Source organism: Bombina bombina, chromosome 3, assembly GCF_027579735.1.
Source record: "Bombina bombina isolate aBomBom1 chromosome 3, aBomBom1.pri, whole genome shotgun sequence".
Classification (NCBI taxonomy): domain Eukaryota; kingdom Metazoa; phylum Chordata; class Amphibia; order Anura; family Bombinatoridae; genus Bombina; species Bombina bombina.
The window spans coordinates 926,208,457-926,233,222 of record NC_069501.1 but is presented as its reverse complement, the minus strand read 5'-3'; the positions used below and the strand labels follow the sequence as shown (position 1 = coordinate 926,233,222).

Here is a 24,766-nt window from a genome sequence, read left to right as displayed (position 1 = left end):
TGGCCCAAGGTTTTATTCGCCCTTCTTCCTCTCCGGTAGGAGCAGGTTTTTTCTTTGTTGAAAAAAAAGATGGAGGTCTTCGTCCTTGCATTGACTATCGTGCTCTTAATCAGATTACAATCAAGAATTGTTATCCTCTTCCTCTCATTCCCGAATTATTTGATCGTCTCCAGGGTGCTTCCATCTTTACCATATTGGATCTTCGTGGGGCATATAATTTGGTCAGGATTCGTAAAGGGGACGAGTGGAAAACAGCCTTCAACACTAGGTTCGGGCACTATGAATATTTAGTTATGCCTTTTGGGTTATGCAATGCCCCTGCGGTTTTTCAACATTTTGTTAATGAAATATTCAGAGACTATCTTAATCAATTCATCATTATCTATCTTGATGATATTTTGATTTATTCTCTGACTTTACAGGATCACGTTCATCATGTCAAACTAGTACTCCAGAGATTACGTGAAAATTCTCTCTTTGCCAAGCTTGAAAAGTTCTCTTTTCATCAAGAATCTATTCATTTCTTGGGCTACATCATTTCACCGTCTGGATTTAAGATGGACTCTGACAAACTGTCGGCTATTATAGATTGGCCTAGACCAACTTCCTTAAAATCTCTTCACAGATTTCTGGGGTTTGCCAATTACTATCGTAAATTCATAAAAGACTTTGCAAACATCTTGGCACCCCTTACAGCTCTTACTAAGAAGGGTCAGGATTGCAAGCATTGGTCTGATAAAGCCTTACAGGCCTTTGAATCTTTGAAGTCTGCATTTACTTCTGCTCCTATTCTTTGTCATCCAGTTCCGAGTCTCCAATTCATCCTTGAAGTGGATGCTTCTCTGATCGCTGCTGGGGCTGTGCTATCTCAGCGAAATCCTGTTACTAGCAAAATTCTTCCTGTGGGGTTCTTCTCCAAAAAGTTTAGTTCTTCAGAACTGAATTATGACGTCGGTAACAAGGAACTGTTAGCTATTAAGATGGCTTTGGAAGAATGGAGACATCTGCTTGAAGGCACGGTTCAACCATGTCTTATCCTCACGGATCATAAAAATCTTCTGTATCTTCATACTGCTAAACGTCTCAACTCACGTCAAGCCCGATGGGCTCTGTTCTTTTCCAGATTGAATTTTGTCCTTTCTTATATTCCTGGTTCTAAGAACACTAAAGCGGATGCTTTATCCAGACAATTTCTGGCCTCTGATTCTACATTATTGGATTCTGAACCCATTCTCCGTCCTGCTAAAGTTATAGCTCAGTTATCTACTTTTCCTTTCCAAGCATTACAGTCTGCTCAAGCCTCTATTCCTTCCTCCTATAACATACCTCCTGGGATCTTGTTTGTACCTGCAGAATTCCGCCTCAAACTTCTTCGTTGGGCTCATGATAATATTTTGTCTGGACATCCAAGAGTACGTAATACTTTGTGGAAACTCAAACAACATGTCTGGTGGCCTTCTATGGTCAAAGATGTCAAGGATTATGTTGCAGCTTGTCATTCCTGTACCTTGAATAAACAGTCTTCTTGTTTACCTTTTGGACTCTTACAACCTCTGCCTGTTCCATATTATCCCTGGTCTCATCTGTCCATGGACTTTAATACAGATCTTCCTAATTCTGCCGGAAACAAGACCTTATGGGTTGTGGTAGACAGATTTTCCAAAGCGGCTCATTTTGTTCCTTTATCTGGATTACCATCTGCTCAGAAACTCGCTGAACTGTTTATACTCCATATCACCAGATTACATGGTTTTCCTTTGGACATTGTTTCTGATCGAGGAGTTCAATTTGTCTCAAGATTCTGGAAATCTCTATGCAAACAGTTTGGAGTTACCATATCACTATCTACTACCCATCATCCTCAATCCAACAGTCAAACTGAGCGGGTAAACCAATCTCTTGAATCCTATCTCAGACACTATGTTAATCATCAGCACTCCAATTGGTCTCAACTTCTTCCTTTAGCAGAACTTGCTTACAATTCCGGTTTCAATTCTTCTTTACAGACTTCTCCTTTCAAGGCAGCCTATGGATTTGTGCCCAGAACTTTTCCTATGTTTTCTGGGGGTTCTGGAGTTCCTGGAGCAGATCCTACTGTGAAGAATCTCTGTAAACACTGGAAGAAGATTCGAGAAATTCTTCTCCTCTCTTCTCAAAAGTATAAACGATTTGCTGATCGCAAACGCTGTAAGGCACCTTCATTTCGCACTGGAGACAAGGTTTGGATTTCCACCAGATTCATTCGACTCAAACAACCTTGTGCTAAATTGGGTCCTAAGTACATTGGCCCATTTAGAATTGTTTCCAAGGTATGTTCTACTGCCTACAGGGTGGCTTTACCGGACACCCTGAAGATTCATCCTGTATTTCACGTATCTCTTCTTAAACCAGCAGTCTCTAACAGGTTTTCCACCAAATGTAAAGTTCCCTCTCCGTTTCTTGTTGATGGTACTTCCGAATTTGAGATCAGTCAAATTCTTGATTCCAAATTGAGGGTTAACCGTTTATATTATTTGGTCCATTGGAAGGGATATCCCATCACTGAACGTTCCTGGGAACCTGCTTCTCATGTCCGCGCCTCTGCTTTGATCAAACAGTTCCACACTCTGAATCCTTCAAAACCTGTTCGTGTTCCCCTTGAGGAGGGGGCACTGTCGCGATCGCTCTGCTGCTGATCGCTTTCTCCTTCCTGCATGTGTCGGCGCGGTAGCGCTTCCTTGGTTGCCTAGCAACCCTGTGTCGCACCGGCTCCTTCTGCTGACGTCAGAAGGTCTTCTTATTCCGGCGTCTTCTCTCCTCGGTGCCTGTTTGTTTTCCTTAACCGGCTTGTGAGTACCTTTTGAATTTCTTGGCTTGTTTAAACTTCAACCTGCTTAACCCCTATCTGCCTGATACCTGTTAACTGGACTTTGCTTGTTTGATTTTCTACTGATTAACCCCAAACTGCCTGATTACTCGTTGCTGGACATTGCTTGTTTCACTATTCTATTGTTTAACCCCAAACTGCCTGATTACTCGTTGCTGGACAATGCTTGTTTCACTATTCTACTGTTTAACCCCAAACTGCCTGATTACTTGTTGCTGGACATTGCTTGTTTCACTATTCTACGGATTAACCCTAAACTGCCTGATTACTCGTTGCTGGACATTGCTTGTTTCACTATTCTACTGTTTAACCCCAAACTGCCTGATTACTTGTTGCTGGACATTGCTTGTTTCACTATTCTACTGGTTAACCCCTACCTGCCTGTTTACACGTTGCTGGACATTGCTTGCTTGATTACTCTACTGGTTAACCCATACCTGCCTGATTACACGTTGCTGGATATTGCTTGCTTAATTACTCTTTTGGTTAACCCTATCTACACAAAGTTTCTTCTCCTGACCCTGCTGTACCAACTTCCAGTTTATTTCAGTGAGTATTTTACTGTAGCTGTCGCAGGGTCAGGTCCTGGTATATACTCACAGAGCTAGGGTGTTTTACAAACCTCGTTCTAGCATTTGGGTCTAACTCTGGACTTAACCTATCCTGACAGATCTCTTGACCTTGAACCATACTTTGGAAGTTTGGCATTTTGATGATCCGCCATCAGATCCAACTCCAGAACCCCTCACCTAAGAGTTATCATTGTGAAAACCTCTAGGTGGAGAGACCATTCTCTGGGATGAAAAGTCTGCTTGCTTAAAAAATCTGCATCCCAGTTGTCCACCCCTAGTATGTGGATGACAGAGAGATGACAATTGTGAGACTCCACCCACTGGAGAATGAGAGACACCTCCTTCATTGCCAAGGAACTCTGAGTTCCTTTCTGGTGATTGATGTAGGCCACCGAGGTGATGTTGTCCGACTGAAATCTGATAAATTGGACTAAAGCTAGTTGAGGCCAAGCTATTAAAGCATAAAAACTGTTAATTGGAAGAGATGACTCCTCTGGAGTCCACAGACCCAGTGTCTTTAAGAAACCCCAAACTGCTCCCCATCCTAACAGGCTGGCGTTCCTGGTCACAAACACCCAGGAAGGCCTCAGGAAGCATGTGCCCCAACGCAGATAGTCCTTTGAAACCCATCATGAGAGTGAGACTCTTGTTGGGGAATCCAAATGTATCTTCTGTAAGAGATCTGAGTGGTCCCCATTTCATTGAATGAGCATGCATTTCTGCAGCGGTCTCAGATGGAACCAAGCAAAAGGAATGATGTCCATGGAGGCAACCATCAGTCCAATCACTTCCTAGCAATGAGTCACAGATGGACGAATAGCAGATTGGAGAGACAGGCAAGATACATCTATGAGTGTTCCCAAGAAACAACACCCTTGTATCTGGAACAAGGGAACTCTTTCTCAGATTCACTTTCCACCCATGGAAATGTAGAATAGACAACAAAATCTCGGTATGAGATCTTGCTAGATGAAAAGATGGCAGTTGAACTAGAATGTCTTCAAGTGATGCACTCAGATGCGTCAACAAACTCCTTCAAGAGCTGATGAGTAAGAACAAACCTTTTGGATGAAAAACAATTCTGCTTGGATGTGATTTCAGATAAACTCTTCCTGTTGTTGCTCATGGAAGTAGATCAGCTATAGTTGAAGCCAGCATAAAATTCAATCCATGTTGGCATAAGTTTAAGCTTTTGAAGCTGACAAATAATGTAAGATCTGTTGATCCTGAGTTTAGCTCTTGGCTTCTAAAGCTTGGTGATGGGATACTCACAAATGAGCATGGCTTTCATGAAGATATCTTTAAAATTCCATCTGAAATTAACTTCAAAGACTCAATTGTAAAGGAGATTTTTGGTGAACAGTTAAAAGGTTCTGATGCTTTTAAGTTTGCCAAATGGCAATTGCATGTCCAATAAATATTGATGTTGACAAGATCATTGAAGAAGTTCTTAGTTAGTTAGAAGGCAAAATCTCTACTTATTTAAGAACTTATTCTATTGATGATGAATCACAGGAAGACAGGGATAATTACCCAGTTGAGTTTTTAAATGAATTGGCTCCTTCTGGAATGCCAGTTCATTAACTCAATCTCAAAATTGGCAGTATTATTATGCTTTTGCGTAACCTTAATACTAATGGAGGTCTCTGTAACTGCACCAGATTAATTGTGAAAGCTTTGTGGCAAAACAAAATTTATGTTTACCTGATAAATGTATTTATTTCCAGGCATGGAGAGTCCACAAAACATTCTAATTACTAGTGGGATATTCACTTCTGACCAGTAGGAGGAGGCAACGAGCACCCAAGCAGAGCTGTTAAATATCTCTTCCCTTATCCATACCCCCAGTCATTCGGCCGAAGGGAGACGGAAAAAGCCAAACTTAGACGTTCAATCTCCAAGCAGTCAGCTTCAGAGAAACCAGATTTGGATGAAGAAAGGGACCCTGAAGTAGAAGGTCCTTTCTGAAAGGTAACCTCCACGGCGGAAGAGATGACATTGTCACCAGATCCGCAAACCAGATCCTGCGAGGTCATGCAGGAGCTATTAGAATCACAGAAGCTCTCTCTTGTTTGATGCGAGCAATTACTTTTGGAAGCAACGCAAACTGAGGAAACAGGTATGCTAGATTGAAGCTCCAAGGAACCACTAGAGCATCTACCAGAACGGCTTGAGGATCTCCTGACCTTAAACCGTACTTTGGAAGCTTGGCGTTTTGATGAGATGCCATCAGATCCAACTCCGGAACCCCTCACCTGAGAGTTATCATTGTGAAAACCTCTGGGTGGAGAGCCCATTCCTCAGAATGAAAAGTCTGCCTGCTTAGAAAATACACCTCCCAGCTGTCCACCCCTGGATGATGGCAATCGTGAGACTCCGCCAACTGTAGAATTCAAGACACCTCCTTCATTGCCAAGGAACTCTGAGTTCCTCCCTGGTGATTGATGTAGGCCACAAAGGTGATGTTGTCCGACTGAAATCTAATAAATCAGAAGACCAAAGCTAGTTGAGGCCAAGCTATTAAAGCATAAAAAATTGCTCTCAACTCCAAGATGTTTATTGGAAGAGACGACACCTCTGGAGTCCACAGACCTTGTGTCTTTAAGAAACCCCAAACTGCTCCCCAGCTTAACAGGCTGGTGTCCGTGGTCACAATCACCCAGGAAGGCCTCAGGAAGCATGTGCCCCAAGACAGATGGTCCTGTGAAACCCACCATGAGAGTGAGACTCTTGTTGGGGAATCCAAATTTATCTTCTGCGAGAGATCTGAGTGGTCCCCGTTCCATTGACTGAGCATGCATAGCTGCAGTGATCTCAGATGGAACCGAGCAAAAGGAATAATGTCCATTGAGGCAACCATCAGTCCAATCACGTCCATGCATTGAGCCACAAATGGACGAATAGCAGACTAGAGAGACAGGCAAGAAACATGAAATTTGGGTTTTCTGATGTCCATCAGAAAAATCTTCATGAACATGGAATCTATGATTGTTCCCAAGGGAACAAGGGAACTATTTTCCAGATTCACTTTACACCCATGGGAGCATAGAATAGACAACAACATCTCGGTATGAGATCTTGCTAGGTAAAAAGATGGCACTTGAACTAGAATGTCATCTAGATAAGGCGCCACAGCAATACCCTGGGACCTCACCACTTCTAGAAGAGCCCCCAGATCTTTTGTAAAAAATATGTGTGCTGTAGCAAGGCCACAAAGAAGGGCAACAAACTGGAAATGTTTTCATGGAAGGTAAACCTTAGATATTGGTAATGATCCCTTTGAATAAGAACATGAAGATACGATTCCATTAGATCTATGGTCATCATAAACTAACCCTTTTGGACCAAAGGAAGAATAGAACAGATGGTCTCCATCTTGAAGGATGGAACCCTGAGGAATTGATTGTGACAATTTAGGTCAAGAATGGGATGAAAAGTGCTCTCCTTCTTGGGAACTACAAATAGATTTGAATATAATCCTAGACCCTGTTCCTCTAGAGGAACTGGAACAATCACTCCCAGGGATGATAGGTCCTTTACGCAGTTTAAGAAGGCCTCTCTCTTTATCTGGTTCACAGATAACCTTGACAGGTGAAACCTGCCCCTAGGAGGACAAGATTTGAATCCTATTCTGTAACCGTGGGATACTATATCTATGGCCCAAGGATCTGGAAAATTGCGTATCCAAGTCTACTAAAAAAAAGAAAGCCTGCACCTCACTTGCTCCACTACAGGATCGGTGGAGGCCCCTTCATGTTGATTTAGAATCAATGGAAGGCTTCTTAGCTTGCTTCCCCCTATTCCAAGGCTGACTGGACCTCCAAGAAGACTTGGATTGATCCAACTTGGAAGAGGAAGACTTCTGTCCCTTAAACTTATGAAAGGAATGGAAATTAGAATTCTGGCGACCCTTAGGTCTATTCTTTTTATCCTAAGGCAGGAAAGAACCCCTTCTAACCTGTAATGTCAGAAAAAAATTCTGTCAGACCTGGTCCAAACAAGGTTTTACCCTTATAAGGCAGAGAAAAAAGCTTGGACTTGGATGTAACATCTGCAGACCATTTTTTTAATTTTTTAACCAGAGAGCTCTGCGAGCTTAAACAGTAAAACCAGAAATCTTAGCACCCAACCTTAGAACTCTGCTTCCACTTGGTGCTGAATAGTAAGTGGTAGATGGAGTGCCTGGACACACGCCAAACTTCTCCTCCACACGAGCGATAAATCCCTCTGGAGCAGTTCTGGTAAGAGCGTCCTGTAGCAGGCCAGTGGTCAGTGTATTCAGTGAGTGCTTCCTGGTGCATCACCAGTGAAACTCAATGTTGATAGGCTATCTGTAGGAGGGAGAGGAAAAGGGGGGAAGTTTCCTCTATAGAAGTCGCTTCTAGGATAAGATTAGATAAATCTTTGCACCAATAAGATGCTGCCACCGCAACTGTAGCAATACTAGCAACAGGTTGCCACTGTAATCCCTGATGAATGTACATCTTCTTCAAAAAAGCCTCAAGCTTCTTATCCATGGGATCCTTGAAAGAGCAACTATCTTCAATAGGAATAGTAGTTATCTTAGCCAGAGTAGAGATAGCTCCCTCTACCTTGGGCACCATGCACCACGAATCACGAATAGCATTAGCAACAGGAAACATCTTTTTAAAAACAGGGGACGGGGGAAAAAGAAATCCCTGGTTTATCCCATTCCTGAGTTATAATATCTGCCATACGGTCTGGAACTGGAAATACTTCCACAGATGAGGGTACATCATATACCCTATTAAGCTTATTAGACCTCTTTTGATTCTCTGCAACAGATATGTTCAGGCCCAGACTGACCATAGGGCATACCGGGCATTTGCCCGGTGAGCCGCTGGTTAGATTAGCCCCGCCCACCATTACAGCCACACACACCTATTGCGACAGAGCCAGAAATTAAACTGTGACTGCTGTCAGGGGCCCGTCTGTTGGCTGGCCGCACTAACATGAAGAAATGTGTTTTTTTTTTATTATTTTGCAGAGGAAGAGAGAGAGCTTATCCCAACCTACGATCCTTTATTTACAGTAGAGCCGCGAGCGCAGCAGTGCACTATAACAGGCCAGGGCAATGCAGAGCAAGCCCCGTCATGGCAATATTGCGCGCTTTAAGTAAGTTTTTTTTCCTCAGCAGGAGCTCAAGCACTATTGCTGGAAGTCGATCAAAGAGCCTGCAGGTAATGCACACAATATTTCTGAAATCACGCTTTGCTAATTTTAAAATAAAGTCACAGTAAGCTCTAGTGAGAGGCACCTCAGTCAGTGTGCAGTCTATGTAAGAGATACTTCAATCAGACAGTGTGCTGTCTATGAGACACCTCATCACTTGCTGTCTATGAGACACCTCTCTCTTTCTCTCTCTCTTTCTCTCTTTCTCTGTCTTTCTCTATCGCTCTTTCTCTTTCTCGCTCTCTCTTTTTCTCTCTTTCTCTCTGTCTTCTTTCCTTTTCTTTTTTTTCTCTCTCTTTCTTTCTTTTCTCTCTCTCTCTCTCTCTCTCTTTCTTTCTCTCTCTCTATTGTTCTCTCTCTTTCTCTCTCTTTCTCTATCTCTCTTTCTCTTTCTCTCTCTCTTTCTCTCTATCTTTCTCTCTTTATTTCTCTCTCTCTCGCTTTCTCTCTCTATCTCTTTCTCTCTCTCTCTCTCTCTCTCTCTTTTCTCTCTTTCTATCTCTTTTCTCTCTCTCATCTCTTTTATTCTCTCTCTCGTCTCTTTCTCTCTCTCTCTCTCTCTCTCTCTCTCGTCTCTTTTTTCTCTCTTACTCTCTAAGGGTCCAAAACGTTGTTGATTTGCAGTCCGGCTTAATAAAAGTCTCCTTGAAGTGATTTAACATTGGTGGTGCTGCTACTGAAGAATCATCCTCATCAGATAAACTGACTGACGCAGCCTTAGCGGAGTCAGCCTTACTAACATCAATATGTTTAGATTTCATCTTACGCTTACCAGACACCTTTGGTAAATCTGTTAAAGCTGCAGAAACAGCAGAAGTAATCTGTGCAGCAAAATCCCCAGGTAAAAAAACACCCCCCTGGAGGTTGAGAGGAACTGCAGGGCACTGCATGTGAAGCTTGGGAAGCTTGAGGGGAAAGCTGAGGCATAGCTAGTATAACACTATCCTGAGACAGGAGGCTCAGGGAGAGACATCTTATCTTTAAACTTTAAAGTTTTATTTAGACATGAAGAGCAAAACTGTACAGGAGGAATTATCTTAGCCTCCAAACACAATAAGCATTTTTCAAAAGAATCAACTTCAGGATTAGTGTGCATAATTGGATATCAGTTCGAAACAATTAACAAAAAAAAATTAAATACCAAATTAAGTTTATTTATATGAAGCAATAAAACATAAATAAGCACCTAAAACCTTCAGCTCTGCTGAGGTCTTACCCCTCCAGAAGTTCCTATCCCACTAGCACAGAAAACCGGACACACCGGTAGCAAAATACAACTCTTTGTTACCAGAACAGTCCAAATCCACTTGCCACTGTAGATAGAGGAAACTACAGCCTCCACACTCGCCGCGGCAAACTCCGATCAGAACAGAGAAGCCGAAAAGTAAGTACAGAGGAGCGGTCACGTGACCGCAATTAAAAACCTTTTTTTTTTAAATTGCGACAAACAAAAATGGAGTGAAAACCAACAGCAGCACAGCAAAAGAGATTGGGCCAATAAGCTGAGCTGAAAAGACAATGATGCCTCTTTTCACATAAAAGCAGTGCCCCTAAAACAGATTCAAATACTTTCCACAAGGATTTAACCTCTATAGTGCTGGTACCTTCAAGCCTAGAAGGGAAAGTACTTACCTGTGGATCCTGCTCTGTCAGGCAGGAGCTGTTTTCTGAGGTGTGGCAGCTTCACCATTTCTACCAGGGACCTATAGAAAAGAAAGAACAGAGTAATCAACTCTGGCTTTCTATAATATGGGTAGCAATAATGTTAGAAGTTTAAGCAAAGACCACCTCACCATCTTCTAACTGCTAATAGCCACCATTACTCCTACTAAAGAGATTGACATGGACACAGCATAGCCCCAATCCTTGCTTGCAGGGATAAATACCCATTAAAAGGATTAAAATCTTCAGACACCATCTTCGCCATTCTCCGGTGATCAAGGCAAAGAAAATGACTGGGGGTTATGGGTAAGAGAAGTGTTACTTAACAGCTCCACTGGGGGGCTGAGAAACATGTTGCTTTTAATAAAGATATTGTTTTTATTTATACACTTGTTGCTTTGCTTGTGTTCATTGCAATACCATTTTGGGATTTTTTCACTGCTGTGGAGTCCAGTCAGCTGTGGAGTGCAGTTAGCTGAGAGGCTGTGAAGTCCCAGCCTGATTTTACTGCACCTGGAGGTACTCTCTATCCTGTAAGTGACTTCATTTGTCTTCTATTCTGCTGTCCCTGTTTACACAGTATTGGGCTATGTTTTTTTGCTCTTTATCCATACACAGATAATAGGATTACCTTCTCAAGTGTTCCAGACCTTATATGACAGTTGGTTGGTAACAGTGAGCTGGACTACTGCAAAGTTTCAGCCCGCCTCATTAGCACCAGTGGGTGCATTACACTTGTGAGTATTTTTCCAAATTTCTCCATTCATATAATCTGTTTGGGTGGTACTAGGCCATTGTGGCACCTTTGATTATCTTTCTCTGTAAAGTAAAAAAGGGTAAATAAGAGTGGTCCAAATTTTTTAGTACATACTGTAGATACCAAATTTTGTTTTATTTAAAACCCATGGCTATCACAGTCCACAGATTTACAACATATTATAGACCAGTGTTTTTTTCAACTGTGGTCCTCAGGTACCCCTAAAAGGCCAGGTTTTTATTATAGCTGAACTAGAGTACAGGTGAAATAATCAGCTGATGGGTTAGAGCAGGTTAGTAACCATGGTTACTGATCAGCTGATTATTTCACATGTGCTCTAGAGTTCAGCTATAATGAAACTTACTTGACGACCATGGTTGAGAAACGCTGTCATATATATCCTTTTTTTATCAGTGCTGAACTAGCCCACAGACCCAATTTAGCCCTATCAAAGTATATATTTTCTAAACATTTTCATTTTAAGTATAAATCTTGGTGTACTCACTGCTGCATCTACGGAGGCCTCCCCCCTCCCTGAAGTCCACAATTCCTTAATGGAGAAGGGAAAAGCCTGATCCACCAGTATCAATACTGTGTTTAAAGTTTCAGCTGAGTGGCTCAGGCTTTCTGTAGAAGTACTGATCTGCAGTGATGGAAAGGGTGGTGTCCCATAGTAGGAGGAGTGGTATGCTGACATTTTATAAACATTTTAATGAGTACATTGATTTGTGCAAGGTAGCTTTGTTTTTAATTAATACATTAAATAAATTTGTGTTTTTCTATTTATTACAAGTCAATGGCATCATTGTAGTGGTTTTGTATTAATTATCAATGGTGTTTATGGTGAAGTGTTTCAATTTACATGCAAATTTAGCTGGAGGTATTTTTTCTTTTAACTGGCACTAATTAATGCCATATATTGTAGTAATTAGCAAAATGGTGCATTGTGTTAATCAATACAAAGACCTGGAGATACTAAACATATTATTTATTGAAAAAATATTGTTAAAACTTGACTCACATGGATATATAAAATTTGTATAGACATGCCACACATATCTTACACGTTTCAGCCCTGAAAGCCTTAAACATAGAGATTTTGCACCATCTCTGTGAAACTTAAATACGCTTCCTCACAAACAGGTAGATTCAGAGGCGTAACTAGAAACCACAGGGCCCAGGTGCAAGAATCTTAGAAGGGCCCCCTACCCCACCCCCCAAAAAAGTGAATTTGATACATATCTTTTTTTTTTTTTTTTTTTTTTAACATTTAACACAGAAAAAAAATGTGAATCAGATTACATGTCTGCAAAAGGAGGTACCCTGTGCCCACAGTCTGTGAGATGGTCTGACCCCCTATTACTGTATATAGTGACACTGTTTAACCCACCATTACTGTATATAGTGAGTCAGTGACACATTCTCTAATCTGCCGGTGAGATGGCTGGCCTGACCCTACCCGCTCCAGTACTTTATAAAGTGACCACAGTAGTCTGTGACATAGTCCAGCCCCCCCCATACTGTATATAGTGGTACTGTATAGTGACACTGTTTACCCGCTCCCCCCATGCTGTAGTGTATGTTTGCAGTTCCACAAACATATACACACACACATAAATACACACACAGTCACATACATACACACATATACACACACACACATAAACACCAATGGGTAAAACAGAAAGACTAACCCCTGTAGTCAGAGACACAAGTGAAGCATCATGTCACACTCACATAATATCAGTGCATGCAGTGGCAGGTCAACTTTTTTTATTTAATTTTTTTTTTTTTTTTAAGCTGGGCCCCCACCCTTGGGGACCCAGTCGCAATTGCAACCTCTGCACCCCCTGTAGTTTTGTCCCTAGGTAGATTACTAGTTATGCGCACTATAGGGAATTTAACGAATGCAACAAAAGTTGTGTTATTTCCCCCCCTATAGCGCAGCCATCACAAGTTTTGAAACAGCCGGCTTGTGCGTATGATATGGTTGCGTTGAGCTCCATACCGCACACAATACAAGCGCTGTTTTGACGTGCTCATGCACGCTTTCCCCATAGACATCAATGAGGAGAGCGGGTCAGAAAAAAACCTAACATCTGCGATCGCGAAATGAAATGCTCTGTAACGCAGCCCCATTAATATCTATGGGGGAAAAAAGATACGTTTAAACCTAACACCCTTACATAAATCCCACGTCTAAGCACCCGTAATCTGCTGCCCCCGACATCGCCAACACCTACATAATGTTATTAACCCCTAATCTGCCGCTCCAGATATCGCCACCACCTAAATAAATCTATTAACCCCTAATCTGCCACTTGCCCACATCGCTGCCACTAAATAAAGCTAAATAAAGCTATTAACCCATAAACCTCTGGTCTCCCAAATCACTACCACTAAATAAACCTTTTAACCCCTAAACCGCCAGCCCCCCACATCGCAACAACCTAAATTAAACTATATTAACACCTAAACCTAACCCTAACATAACCCTAACCCTAACACACCCTAACTTTAACATAATTAAAATAGAGCTAAATTAAAGTTACAATTATTAACTAAATAATAACTAGTTAAAACTTAATACATACTTACCTGTAAAATAAAACCTAAGCTAGCTACAATATAACTAATAGTTATATTGTAGCTAGATTAGATTTTATTTTTATTTCACAGGTAAGTAAATATTTATTTCAACTAGGTAGACTAGTTAGTAAATAGTTATAACATTACAAAAAATAAAAAACACAAAAATTACATAAATAAAAAAACCTACCATTACAAAAAATAACAAACAAAATGATCCAAAACAATAAAAATGATTCCTATTCTAATACCCTTTAAAAAAAAAAAAAAAAACCCACCCCAAAATGAAAAAACCTACCTATAATAAACTACCTTTTGTAGGGAAAAATCAAATTCAAATTAGCCAATAGAATTTGAGTAGCTCTCATCCTATTGCCTGATTTGAACGGCCAATAGGATTTCAGCAGCTCTCATCCTACTGGCTTATTTGAATTTCCAAAATCAAATAAGCCAATAGGAATGCAAGGGACGCCATTTTGAATCACGTACCTTGCATCGAAGATTCAATACGGCGGTGACCGTATGAAGCTGATACTCCGCGCCGGATTTCTTCAGGATGAACCCGCTCCTCCCCGCCGGGGTGAAGATAGAAGATGCTGCCTAGATGAAAATGGAATCGCCTGCCGCCTGGATGAAGATGGAGCCGCCAGGATGAAGATCCTTCAAGCAGGACTTCAGCAACTGTAAGTTGGGATTTTCGTAAAAGAACTAAATGCCTTTTTCAGGGCAATGCAAAAGAGCTAAATGCACTTTTAAGGGCAATGTCCATTCAAATGCCCTTTTCAGGTCAATGGGTAGCTTAGTTTTTTTAGGTTTTTTGTTTTGGGGGGTTGGTTGGGTGGTGGGTTTTACTGTTGGGGGGTCTTTGTATTTTTTTACAGGTAAAAGAGCTGTTTAACTTAGGGTGATGCCCTACCAAAGGCCCTTTTAAGGGGTATTGGTAGTTTATTGTAGGCTAGGTTTTTTTTTATTTTGGCTTTTTTATATTTATAGGTGTAATTCTTTTTTATTTTTAATAATTTCTTTTCTCATTTTTTGTAATTTAGTATTTTTTATTTTTTGTAATTAGATAGTTTGTAATTTTTATAGTAGTATTAGGATTTTTTTAATGTGTATTTTAGTTTTCTTTAATTGGTAGTTAGTTTAATTTTAGTTTAATATTTATATTATTTTAATTGTTAGTTTAAACTTAGTTTTTTGAATTTGACAGGTAAGTTTTAATTTAATTTAAAATATTGAAAGTTAGAGGGGAGTTAGGTTTAGGGCTTACTAGTTTAAATTATTTAATTGCAATGTGGGGGCTTTCGGTTTAGGGATTAATAGTTTAATTAAGTATATTTCTTTGTGGGGGGCTTGCAGTTTAGGGGTTAATAGGTTTGTTATAGTGGCAGTGGTGTAGGGCTTAATAACTTTAGTATAGTGGGGGCGATGTAGGCGGGCAGCAGATTAGGGGTTAACTATATTTAAATAGTGTTTGCGATTAAGGGTTATTAACTTTATTATAGTGGTGACGATGTCGGGGAGCGAAATAGGGGTTAATACATTTTATTAGTGGTGGCGATGTTGGGAGCGGCATATTAGGGGTTAATACATTTAATTTAGTGTTTGCAATTCGGGAGGGCCTCAGTTTAGGGGTTAATAGGTAGTTTATGGGTGTTAGTGTATTTTGTAACACTTTAGTTATGAGTTTTATGTAACAGTTTTGTAGCGTAAAACTCATAACTAATGCTCTCAGATTGCGAAACCGATCATGTCATTATAGGCTGGAATGCAAGCTTTTTAGCTTTACCGCAAAACTTGTAATACCGGCGCTATGGAAGTCCCATGAAAAAAACTTAATTTTTACGTGTGCGGGACTGACGTTGCGTTACAAGCTAAAAGGCTTGCGGTACAGCTATACTGACAAGACTTGTAATGGCTGCAGTGCTGTTTTAATGCTGAAATGACCATTTTTTCAGTGTTAAAACCCGAACACAAAACTTGTAATCTAGGTGAATGTGATTGATTACTGGGATATCCATACAGTTTGCTTTGAAATAGAGTATTAAAATGGGTATTGCCATAAATACTTAAGCACTGTTATTTTAAGTTTTAATGTTAGTTATCTCAGGTCTCTGGTATATTCTATTAAAAACAACAAAAAGTATTGAATTTATGTCAATAGGATTAGTAGAGGTACATTAATTACAGCAGAAGGAGTAGCAAACACAAGTTTCTAAGATATAGTTTATATAACAAATCAGTAACAAATAACTGGTAATGCTAGTACTTTTGATTTGTGGTGTGATCATAAAAAATGCATATGAAGTTGATGTAGGGATTTGCCCAGCCATAAGATTGTAACTATTGTTGAAGATGCTAACACAGTAATCAGATTTGTAATATAACTGTAACAAATGTTTAAATTCACAGTGCTTAAGTATCAATGACACTACTTGTTTAAATCATCTGTTTCTAAGCAGGCTCTATGGACATCCCGAAACCAATCAGATTGCGAGGAAGTGTATTTAAGCTTTACAGGTTGTGATACCAAGTTGTATATGATTATGGCTCTCATGGCCGAAATGCGTAGGACGTGCCTGGCATGTTTATGCAGGTTTTAATATCCATGTGAGCCATGATTTAACAATATTTTTTCAATAAATAATAATATGTTTAGCAGTTCCAGGATTTTTTGAGTACCTTGCTAACAATGGGGATTGCAAGTGGTGAGTGCTAATACCATAGATGTTTCAAGAAGCATGTGTAGTGGAACAAGTGGTAACGCAGAACACATCACAGTGCTTGAGAGGCAGATGGATAAGAGGAAACCTTGAGAGAGTACTGCCTGATCTGCAGCTGTGATAGATGATGGTTGGTCGGTAGCTGAGGAGGTACATTGCAATGGTGAGAGCATTTTCTGCCATTACCTATAACATTATAAGCATCAAAGTGTTGTGAGGACCTTTTAGTTCACGCTAATACTTGCTTCTGGAGAGGGACTGGGCAACTTGGAGTTACTAACAGAGGATTTTTGGGAATGGTTTATTGTGTCCTGACATTTTCTGGTATTTCTGAGGTTTTGCTGTACTTTACAGTAATTGTGTATGACTTTGTGGTAGTAAGTAAAGGATTGTAGAAGCTTAAACTAATTAGTGAGACAGTGTGATGCACTTAACAATTGTACTTGGCAATAAAAATGCAGTTTATATTAATTTATTATAGCTTATTGTTTTAATAATTTGCTGTAATCACCAGAGCAATATAAAGAAAAGAAAATAGTTTGTAGTAATTTGTGAGAGCACTTAGTTTGTGGTAATTAACAAGATAATATGTGGTAGTTTGGGAGGGTATGTGCAGTAGTTTGTGGTGATTTATTGCAATTTGAAAAGCTCAGTGTGAGAAGAAGCTCACTCCCATCCTCCTTTTATAGTTGTGATGTTTGTTGCAGCTCATTGGGTGTGCTTGCCAGGTGGATTTTGTTTTTTTGTGGTTAATGGGGTTATGTTCTAGATCATCCAGATGAGGAGAGGTTTTTGGTATGGATGAGGTAGTTGGGAAGTTATTTTGTTTGGGGCAAGCACTGCTGTGGGGATTATTTATGGTGATCATTATTATTTTTCAATCGTATCCTGTTTATGGTATGCCTTTCTGTGTGTGCCTACTTTATCTGGAATGCATTGCCTAATATGGCGGTCAGGTAGTTTTTGGTTATGGTAATTTAGCAACTGTATTTATGATAGTTGTTAGTAGTTTGTGATAGGCAGGTTGTAAATTAACAAATCAGTTTATATTGGTTAGGAATTTTTATTGATAAATTGTAGTAATTTTAGGGTAATTTGTAGAACTCAGTGCTCTTTATTTCCAACCAGCAAATGGATTTCTATGAAGAAATATTCATCAAACTAATGAATGTTTGTTAAAAAAATAACTTGCACCCCTTTCTTCCATTTCCAAATTGACCTTGGATGGTTATCCGTAGGAAGCAGATTCTGCAGAGAAGTGGTGTGGAGAGAAGGATTTATGCTGCCATCCAATAATACTGAAAATCTGCTTTCTAGAATGTGTGTGCGTACTGATGTCACACTATCTATTCCACCCTTGATGGTACTGTGAGCACAGTACTCCCATAAGTTGCATTTGCTTCTACCCCCACCATCAATATGTTATTAGCCATTGGGGCAACAAAAAAATCATGGGACAACTAACTATATTTTCTTTACTTCATGTATTTTATTTCCAATTCTCTTATTTGTTCTATTTATGTTACTTTCATGTCCTTGTGTAATCATTTAAATTGATATAAAACCCCAAAAAATTATTTTATGATTCAGACAGAGCTTACAATTTTAATGAAGTTTCCAATTTATTTATATTATTAAGTTTGCTTCGTTCCCATGATATTCTGTGTTGAACAGATACCTATGTTGGTATCTGGAGCAACTACCTGGCAGAAAATAGTGCTGCAAATGGATAACAATATAGCAAAACTTCTGCCTCATAGTGGGCCGGCTCCTAAGCATATGTCCTTGCCTTTCATACAAAAGATACCAACACAATAAAGAAAAATTGATAATAGAACTAAATAAGAAAGTTGTTTATAATCACATGCTCTAAATCATGACAGAAACATTTTGGGTTTCATTTTACTTTAAAATTCAGTGTCACTGCTTTCTCTCACCTAGATTACGACTTTTGCGTTATGGTGCGTTACGGCTTTTAACACTAAAAATGACGTTTGAGTGTGGGATTTTCATAGTGCCGGTATTATAGGTTGTGTGGTCTGGCTAAAATCCTTGCATTTCAGCCTATACCGACACGATCCATACCACCATCTGAGAGCAGTAGTTATGGATTTTGCAAAACAAAAATGTTTTTACAAAACTCATAACTAAAATGTTACAAAGTACACTAACACCCAGAACTTACCTATTAACCCCTAAACTGCCACCCTCCTGCATCGCAAACACTATATTAAATTTATTAAGCCTTTATCTGCCGCCCACCCACATAGCAACTATTAAATATACTTATTAACTCCTAATGTGCCGCCCACCCACATCGCCCACACTATTTAAATATATTAACCCCTAAACCACCCCTGCCCGACATTGCCGCCACTAAATAAACCTGTCAACCCTATACGTATGGCCTCCCACATTGACGCCACTAAATAAACCTATAAACCCCTAAACCTCCGGCCCCCCACATCGCAAAATACTAAATTAAACTATTAACCCCTAAACCTAACACCCCCCCTTACTTTAAATTAAAATTACAATATAACTATATTTAAATAAATAAAAACTCACCTGTGAAATAAAAGTAAACCTAACATTAAACTATAAATTAACCTAACCTTACTATTCTAATAAAATAAAATAAACTACCAATTAAAAATACTAAATTACAATTTTTTAAAAACGAATCCTACGAAAAAATTAAAAAAATCTAACATTACAAAAAAAATAAACACTAAAATTACACAAAATAAAAAACACTAAGATTACAAAAAATAATAATGGAAAATATCGACAATAAAAACAATTACACCTAATCTAATAGCCCTAAAAAAAATAAAAAAGCCCCCCACAAAAACACCCCCTAACCTTTAATAATCTACCAATAGCCCATAAAAGAGCCTTTTGGAGGGCATTGCCCTAAATTAAACAGCTCTTTTACCTGTAAAAAAAAATTACAAAGCCCCCCCAACAGTAAAACCCACCACCCAACCAACCCCCCAAAATAAAAACCTAACTCTAAAAAAAAACTAAAATCCTGTGCGGAGCATCCTCTTCATACGGTCACCGCTGTACACTGAAGCTTTAATGCAATGTAAGCATTTCAAAATGTGTACCTTGCATTCCTATTGGCTGATTTGATTCTTCAAATTCAAATCAGCCAATAGGATGAGAGATACTGAAATTCTATTGGCTGATTTGAACAGCCAATAGGATTTCAGTAGCTCTCATCCTATTGGCTGATTTGAATTTGAAGTTTCAGTGTATGGTGGTGACAGTATGAAGAGGACGCTCTGCGCAGGATGGCATCGGCTTCCAGGATAGCTCCACGCCGCCAGGATGAAGATAGAAGACCCCCCCCAGGATGGATAAAGGTGTTGCTGCCTGGATGAAGACTTCTTGCTGCCTGGATGAAGATGGATGTCCGGACTTCAGGAACCGTGAGTAGATTTTATGGGGCTAGTGTTAGCTTCTTTTTTTTTCATTTGTTTGGGTGGGGTTTTTTTTAGATTAGGACTTTGGGCAATTCAGTAAAAGAGCTGAATGCCCTTTTAAGGGCAATGCCTATACAAATGCCCCTTTAGGGCCAATGTGTATAGGTGGGTTTTACTGTAGGTGGGTTTTACTGTTGGGGGGACTTTATATTATTTTACAGGTAAAATAGCTGTTTAACTTAGGGCAATGCCCTACAAACCAACTTGTAACCTCCCCTATGTAAATACAAAACACAGGAATGGACCACACTGACAGACTGGACTGGGTACACATCCCAAGCCACAGCAAACTCCACATCCCTGAACACTGACAGACAGCTGTAAAGTTCCAAGCAACCCAGGCAGTTAACCCCAGAGCAGCCTGGGTGACAGGTCCTCAGCAAAGCATTGCAAACATTATCAACACAGCACACAGAAAACCTGGCACTCACCAGCAGATTCTCAGTAATGTTTAAAAGCAAAACTGGGGGAATTCAGCTACATTTGGCGCCAAAGAATCAAGCCCAGGACCATGACAAGGTCTCCCCCTTCATGGGACCCTAAACCAGCACCCACACAATGCCTACTTCCAAAGAAACCAACTGGGAACCTCACAGGGTGACACAGGCTTTTGTAATCTCCCCTATGTAAATACAAAACACAGGAATGGACCACACTCACAGACTGGACTGGGTACACATCTCAAGCTACAACAAACTCCACAACCCTGAACACTGACAGACAGCTGCAATGTTCCCAGCAACCCAGGCAGTTAACCCCAGAGCAGTGTCAAGGTATATATAAAGATTAATATATATATATATATATATATATATATATATATATATATATATATATATATATATATATATATATATATTAATCCTATATTTGGCTAGTCAATAGCAAATGATTCATTCATTCAGGAAAATTGACTTAACTCAGTTCTCCCCCATTCAGGATGCAAAAGTTAAAAGGGCATACAAGTGAGAACAATAAACAATTGGTTTATTTGACTTTGACAGCCATTTCAGGAGACCATGTGTTTCACTGCCTGGAAATGTGTGATAGGATCCCCTACCCTCACAGCGTTGCCTGGAAGTCTGGCCTGGAAGAGATATCTTGTGATAAAGTGACATGTTTTGTGAGAACTTTGACCATTTACATTCCGATGCAAATTGACCCCATGCTGTGTGAGTGGGGTAATGGAAACCTGGCAGAAACACATATTTTAAATTATACTCTTGGGAACCATTGTTAAAAGACAACATAAAATATAAATAAATTGTGCAAAAGGAATGATGCAAATTTTTCATGTATATTTGAAATAATTCAAATAACCCATATATGTATATACATATTGAACTGGGACATATTATATTAAATAATTAATTGCTGTATTGAATAATAACTACATTGATAAACATTGCAAATAGATATGAATGTTAAATCATTTCTAAAAATTATTTCTTTCTATTGCAGGCAAAAATTGGTCATGGACATCAATGTATATATTCAGAAATGGTTGGAGATATAAAACATGCTGTATTTGCATGAATGCCAAATCAGGATTTTAAATGCCATTAATTTCAAAATAATTAGCAGTATTGATTTGCTTAAATATAGTATAATGCTAAAGGCACATGATATTTCATATCAAAATAATCAGAAAATTGATTTGATGCTGCTCCATCTATAATTAATTTTGTGAGTGATTGACGCAGGAAGTTATGATCTAATGAATGACCATTTCATAGAAATAATGAGTTGTTTAAAATGTTGGATAATAAATGTATTGCTGTGTTTGTTTGTCACGCTGCCCCCGATGGACAAGGTCCAGTGTTGCGATACAGATATTGTAGCCAGGAGATGATTGGTTGTTGCAAGAATGCATCTCCTTGGCAACGTACATTCACAAGGTGAACCAATAGCAGGGACAAGGTTTCGAAGGGCCGCCCATAATCCTCACCTATGATGGAGAACTTATATAAGTTAATGCAAGAGAGAGAAACAGGACACACAGATTCTGCTGGCTAACTTATAACTGGTGTGCTGGGCGTGAGATACCATTTTACTTTGGCAAAGCTGATCTACCTTTTTCTCATTGATTGCAAAAAATACTTATTGGTATTTCTGAGGTGAGATTAAAACCTGCTGAAAGATATTGGATATTGATTGGTGTTCATCCTGGTAACGTATTAAAGATTGGGGTAGATTGAAAAGAGCAAATTGTGTTTTTAAACTGTATTTCATAGCCTGTATATTGTTAAACATATATCATTGATGCTAAGTAAATTATCTGTGAAAATTTTGATATTTTAAAGTAGAATTGTGTTAGAGTAAAGTGTGGGTAAATAGCTGAGTATTTTACTTAGAATCCCATTGTGTTAATTGATTGAAAGGCTATTTGTAAATAAGGCTGGTTTTAAAGGTAAACTCTTATGAGAGTTGTAAGAAGTATAGTATATCTAAATAGTTTTTTTTTTTTTACAACGTGTATAATATTGTTTCATATTCTGGTATTATAAATATATTCCAATATGCTCATAGATATTAACTAATAAAAATAATTCAGATATTTATATTAATTTTATGGTTTCTAGTAGATGCATATTGATTGAGGGTTTATTTTAAAGGATAATTATTTAAATATATTGTGTTATAACCCTGCCATAGACTGATATATTATTTGGAGAGCACTACTGAAGATTCTTATAAATATACTGACATATTGTATGGAGACACTTGCATGAGATTTATTAATATTTATCATATTGATATCATATATTTGTAGGAAATAGAAATTATTATAATAGAGAGAAAAAAAAATCATGTTTTGAAATTAATATTTTGAAAATAAAGAAGGTTGTTTTTTTTGAAGATTGAAATATTGATGTTCATATTTCGAGATTGATATTGATATTTTGAAATATTGTTAAAGATTAATTTTTTAAAAATTGATAAAAAAATAAATTTTTCATATTTCAAAATTAATCAAAAATATTAATTTTTCATATTTCAAAATTCATCAAAAACATTACTTTTTCATATTTCAAAATTCATAAAAATAATAATTTTTTCATATTTCAAAATTCATAAAAATATAAAAAAATAAATCATATTTCAAAATTAATATTCATTTTTTTGAAAGTATAATTTTTTTTCTTCTCTCTTTTTATTGGTAAACATTGTATTAGCGTTTTAATTTAACTAACTACTAAACCAATATAATAATGTCTGTAGCCAGAAGTGACTCATTTAATTCTGTACATAGCATTGAAAATGGTCCCATCAAACCTAATATAATAATGTCTGTAGCCAGAAGTGACTCATTTAATTCTGTACATAGCATTGAAAATGGTCCCATCAATACCCCTTACTAAAGGTCAGGTCCTTAAGAAAGACATTATAAACCACATTAAAGAGAAGTTTAACATTGCGGATTAATTAAATGATTTTATGGATATGCTTGAAATTAGGGCTAAAAATATTACCGTTAATAATAATATGTGGAATGAAAAAAATGAATTTTTCCAAGAATTATTAATGATTAATCAATGCAAGGCTCTCAAAAAGCGAGACGAACTAATACTAAAATCTTGGCCCCTTGTGATATGCATTATTGACGAAATGTCGCTTTTTGTCATAGACAAACAATTGCAAATACAAGAGCTAGAAAGTAGTATTCATTCCTCACGCAGATGCGAAGAGGATATAAAAATAGCCAAAAATCAAATGAATGAATTTGCCCAAAACCTAACCGCCTTAGATAAGCATAACATAGACTTACTCACACAGATACAAGACTTAAATAAACAGCTTGCGCAAAGCCAGAGATAATTAAGTGATTTAAAAAGGTCATATCACCATAATGAAAACCCCTATATTAACAGTGAGAATAATGCAGATAATGCTAAATCCCTTAGAGAACGCGTTCATATCTATTTGTTGATAAACATTGCAAATAGATATGAATGTTAAATCATTTCTAAAAATTATTTCTTTCTATTGCAGGCAAAAATTGGTCATGGACATCAATGTATATATTCAGAAATGGTTGGAGATATAAAACATGCTGTATTTGCATGAATGCCAAATCAGGATTTTAAATGCCATTAATTTCAAAATAATTAGCAGTATTGATTTGCTTAAATATAGTATAATGCTAAAGGCACATGATATTTCATATCAAAATAATCAGAAAATTGATTTGATGCTGCTCCATCTATAATTAATTTTGTGAGTGATTGACGCAGGAAGTTATGATCTAATGAATGACCATTTCATAGAAATAATGAGTTGTTTAAAATGTTGGATAATAAATGTATTGCTGTGTTTGTTTGTCACGCTGCCCCCGATGGACAAGGTCCAGTGTTGCGATACAGATATTGTAGCCAGGAGATGATTGGTTGTTGCAAGAATGCATCTCCTTGGCAACGTACATTCACAAGGTGAACCAATAGCAGGGACAAGGTTTCGAAGGGCCGCCCATAATCCTCACCTATGATGGAGAACTTATATAAGTTAATGCAAGAGAGAGAAACAGGACACACAGATTCTGCTGGCTAACTTATAACTGGTGTGCTGGGCGTGAGATACCATTTTACTTTGGCAAAGCTGATCTACCTTTTTCTCATTGATTGCAAAAAATACTTATTGGTATTTCTGAGGTGAGATTAAAACCTGCTGAAAGATATTGGATATTGATTGGTGTTCATCCTGGTAACGTATTAAAGATTGGGGTAGATTGAAAAGAGCAAATTGTGTTTTTAAACTGTATTTCATAGCCTGTATATTGTTAAACATATATCATTGATGCTAAGTAAATTATCTGTGAAAATTTTGATATTTTAAAGTAGAATTGTGTTAGAGTAAAGTGTGGGTAAATAGCTGAGTATTTTACTTAGAATCCCATTGTGTTAATTGATTGAAAG

The 24,766-nt window shown here is 38.3% G+C and overlaps 1 long non-coding RNA gene across 2 annotated transcripts in view; it reads right to left on the bottom strand.

The window, feature by feature from the left end:
* Positions 1-24,766, bottom strand: part of LOC128651981 (uncharacterized) — a 168,053-nt gene that overhangs the window by 111,111 nt on the left and 32,176 nt on the right. Inside the window, exon 2 of one of the 2 annotated variants that reach the window (XR_008401238.1) lies at positions 10,925-11,112. The exons of the other annotated variant lie outside the window; for it this stretch is intronic. This is a non-coding gene — a long non-coding RNA (uncharacterized LOC128651981). The remainder of the gene's footprint in view (positions 1-10,924; positions 11,113-24,766) is intronic. 2 annotated transcript variants of the gene reach the window in all.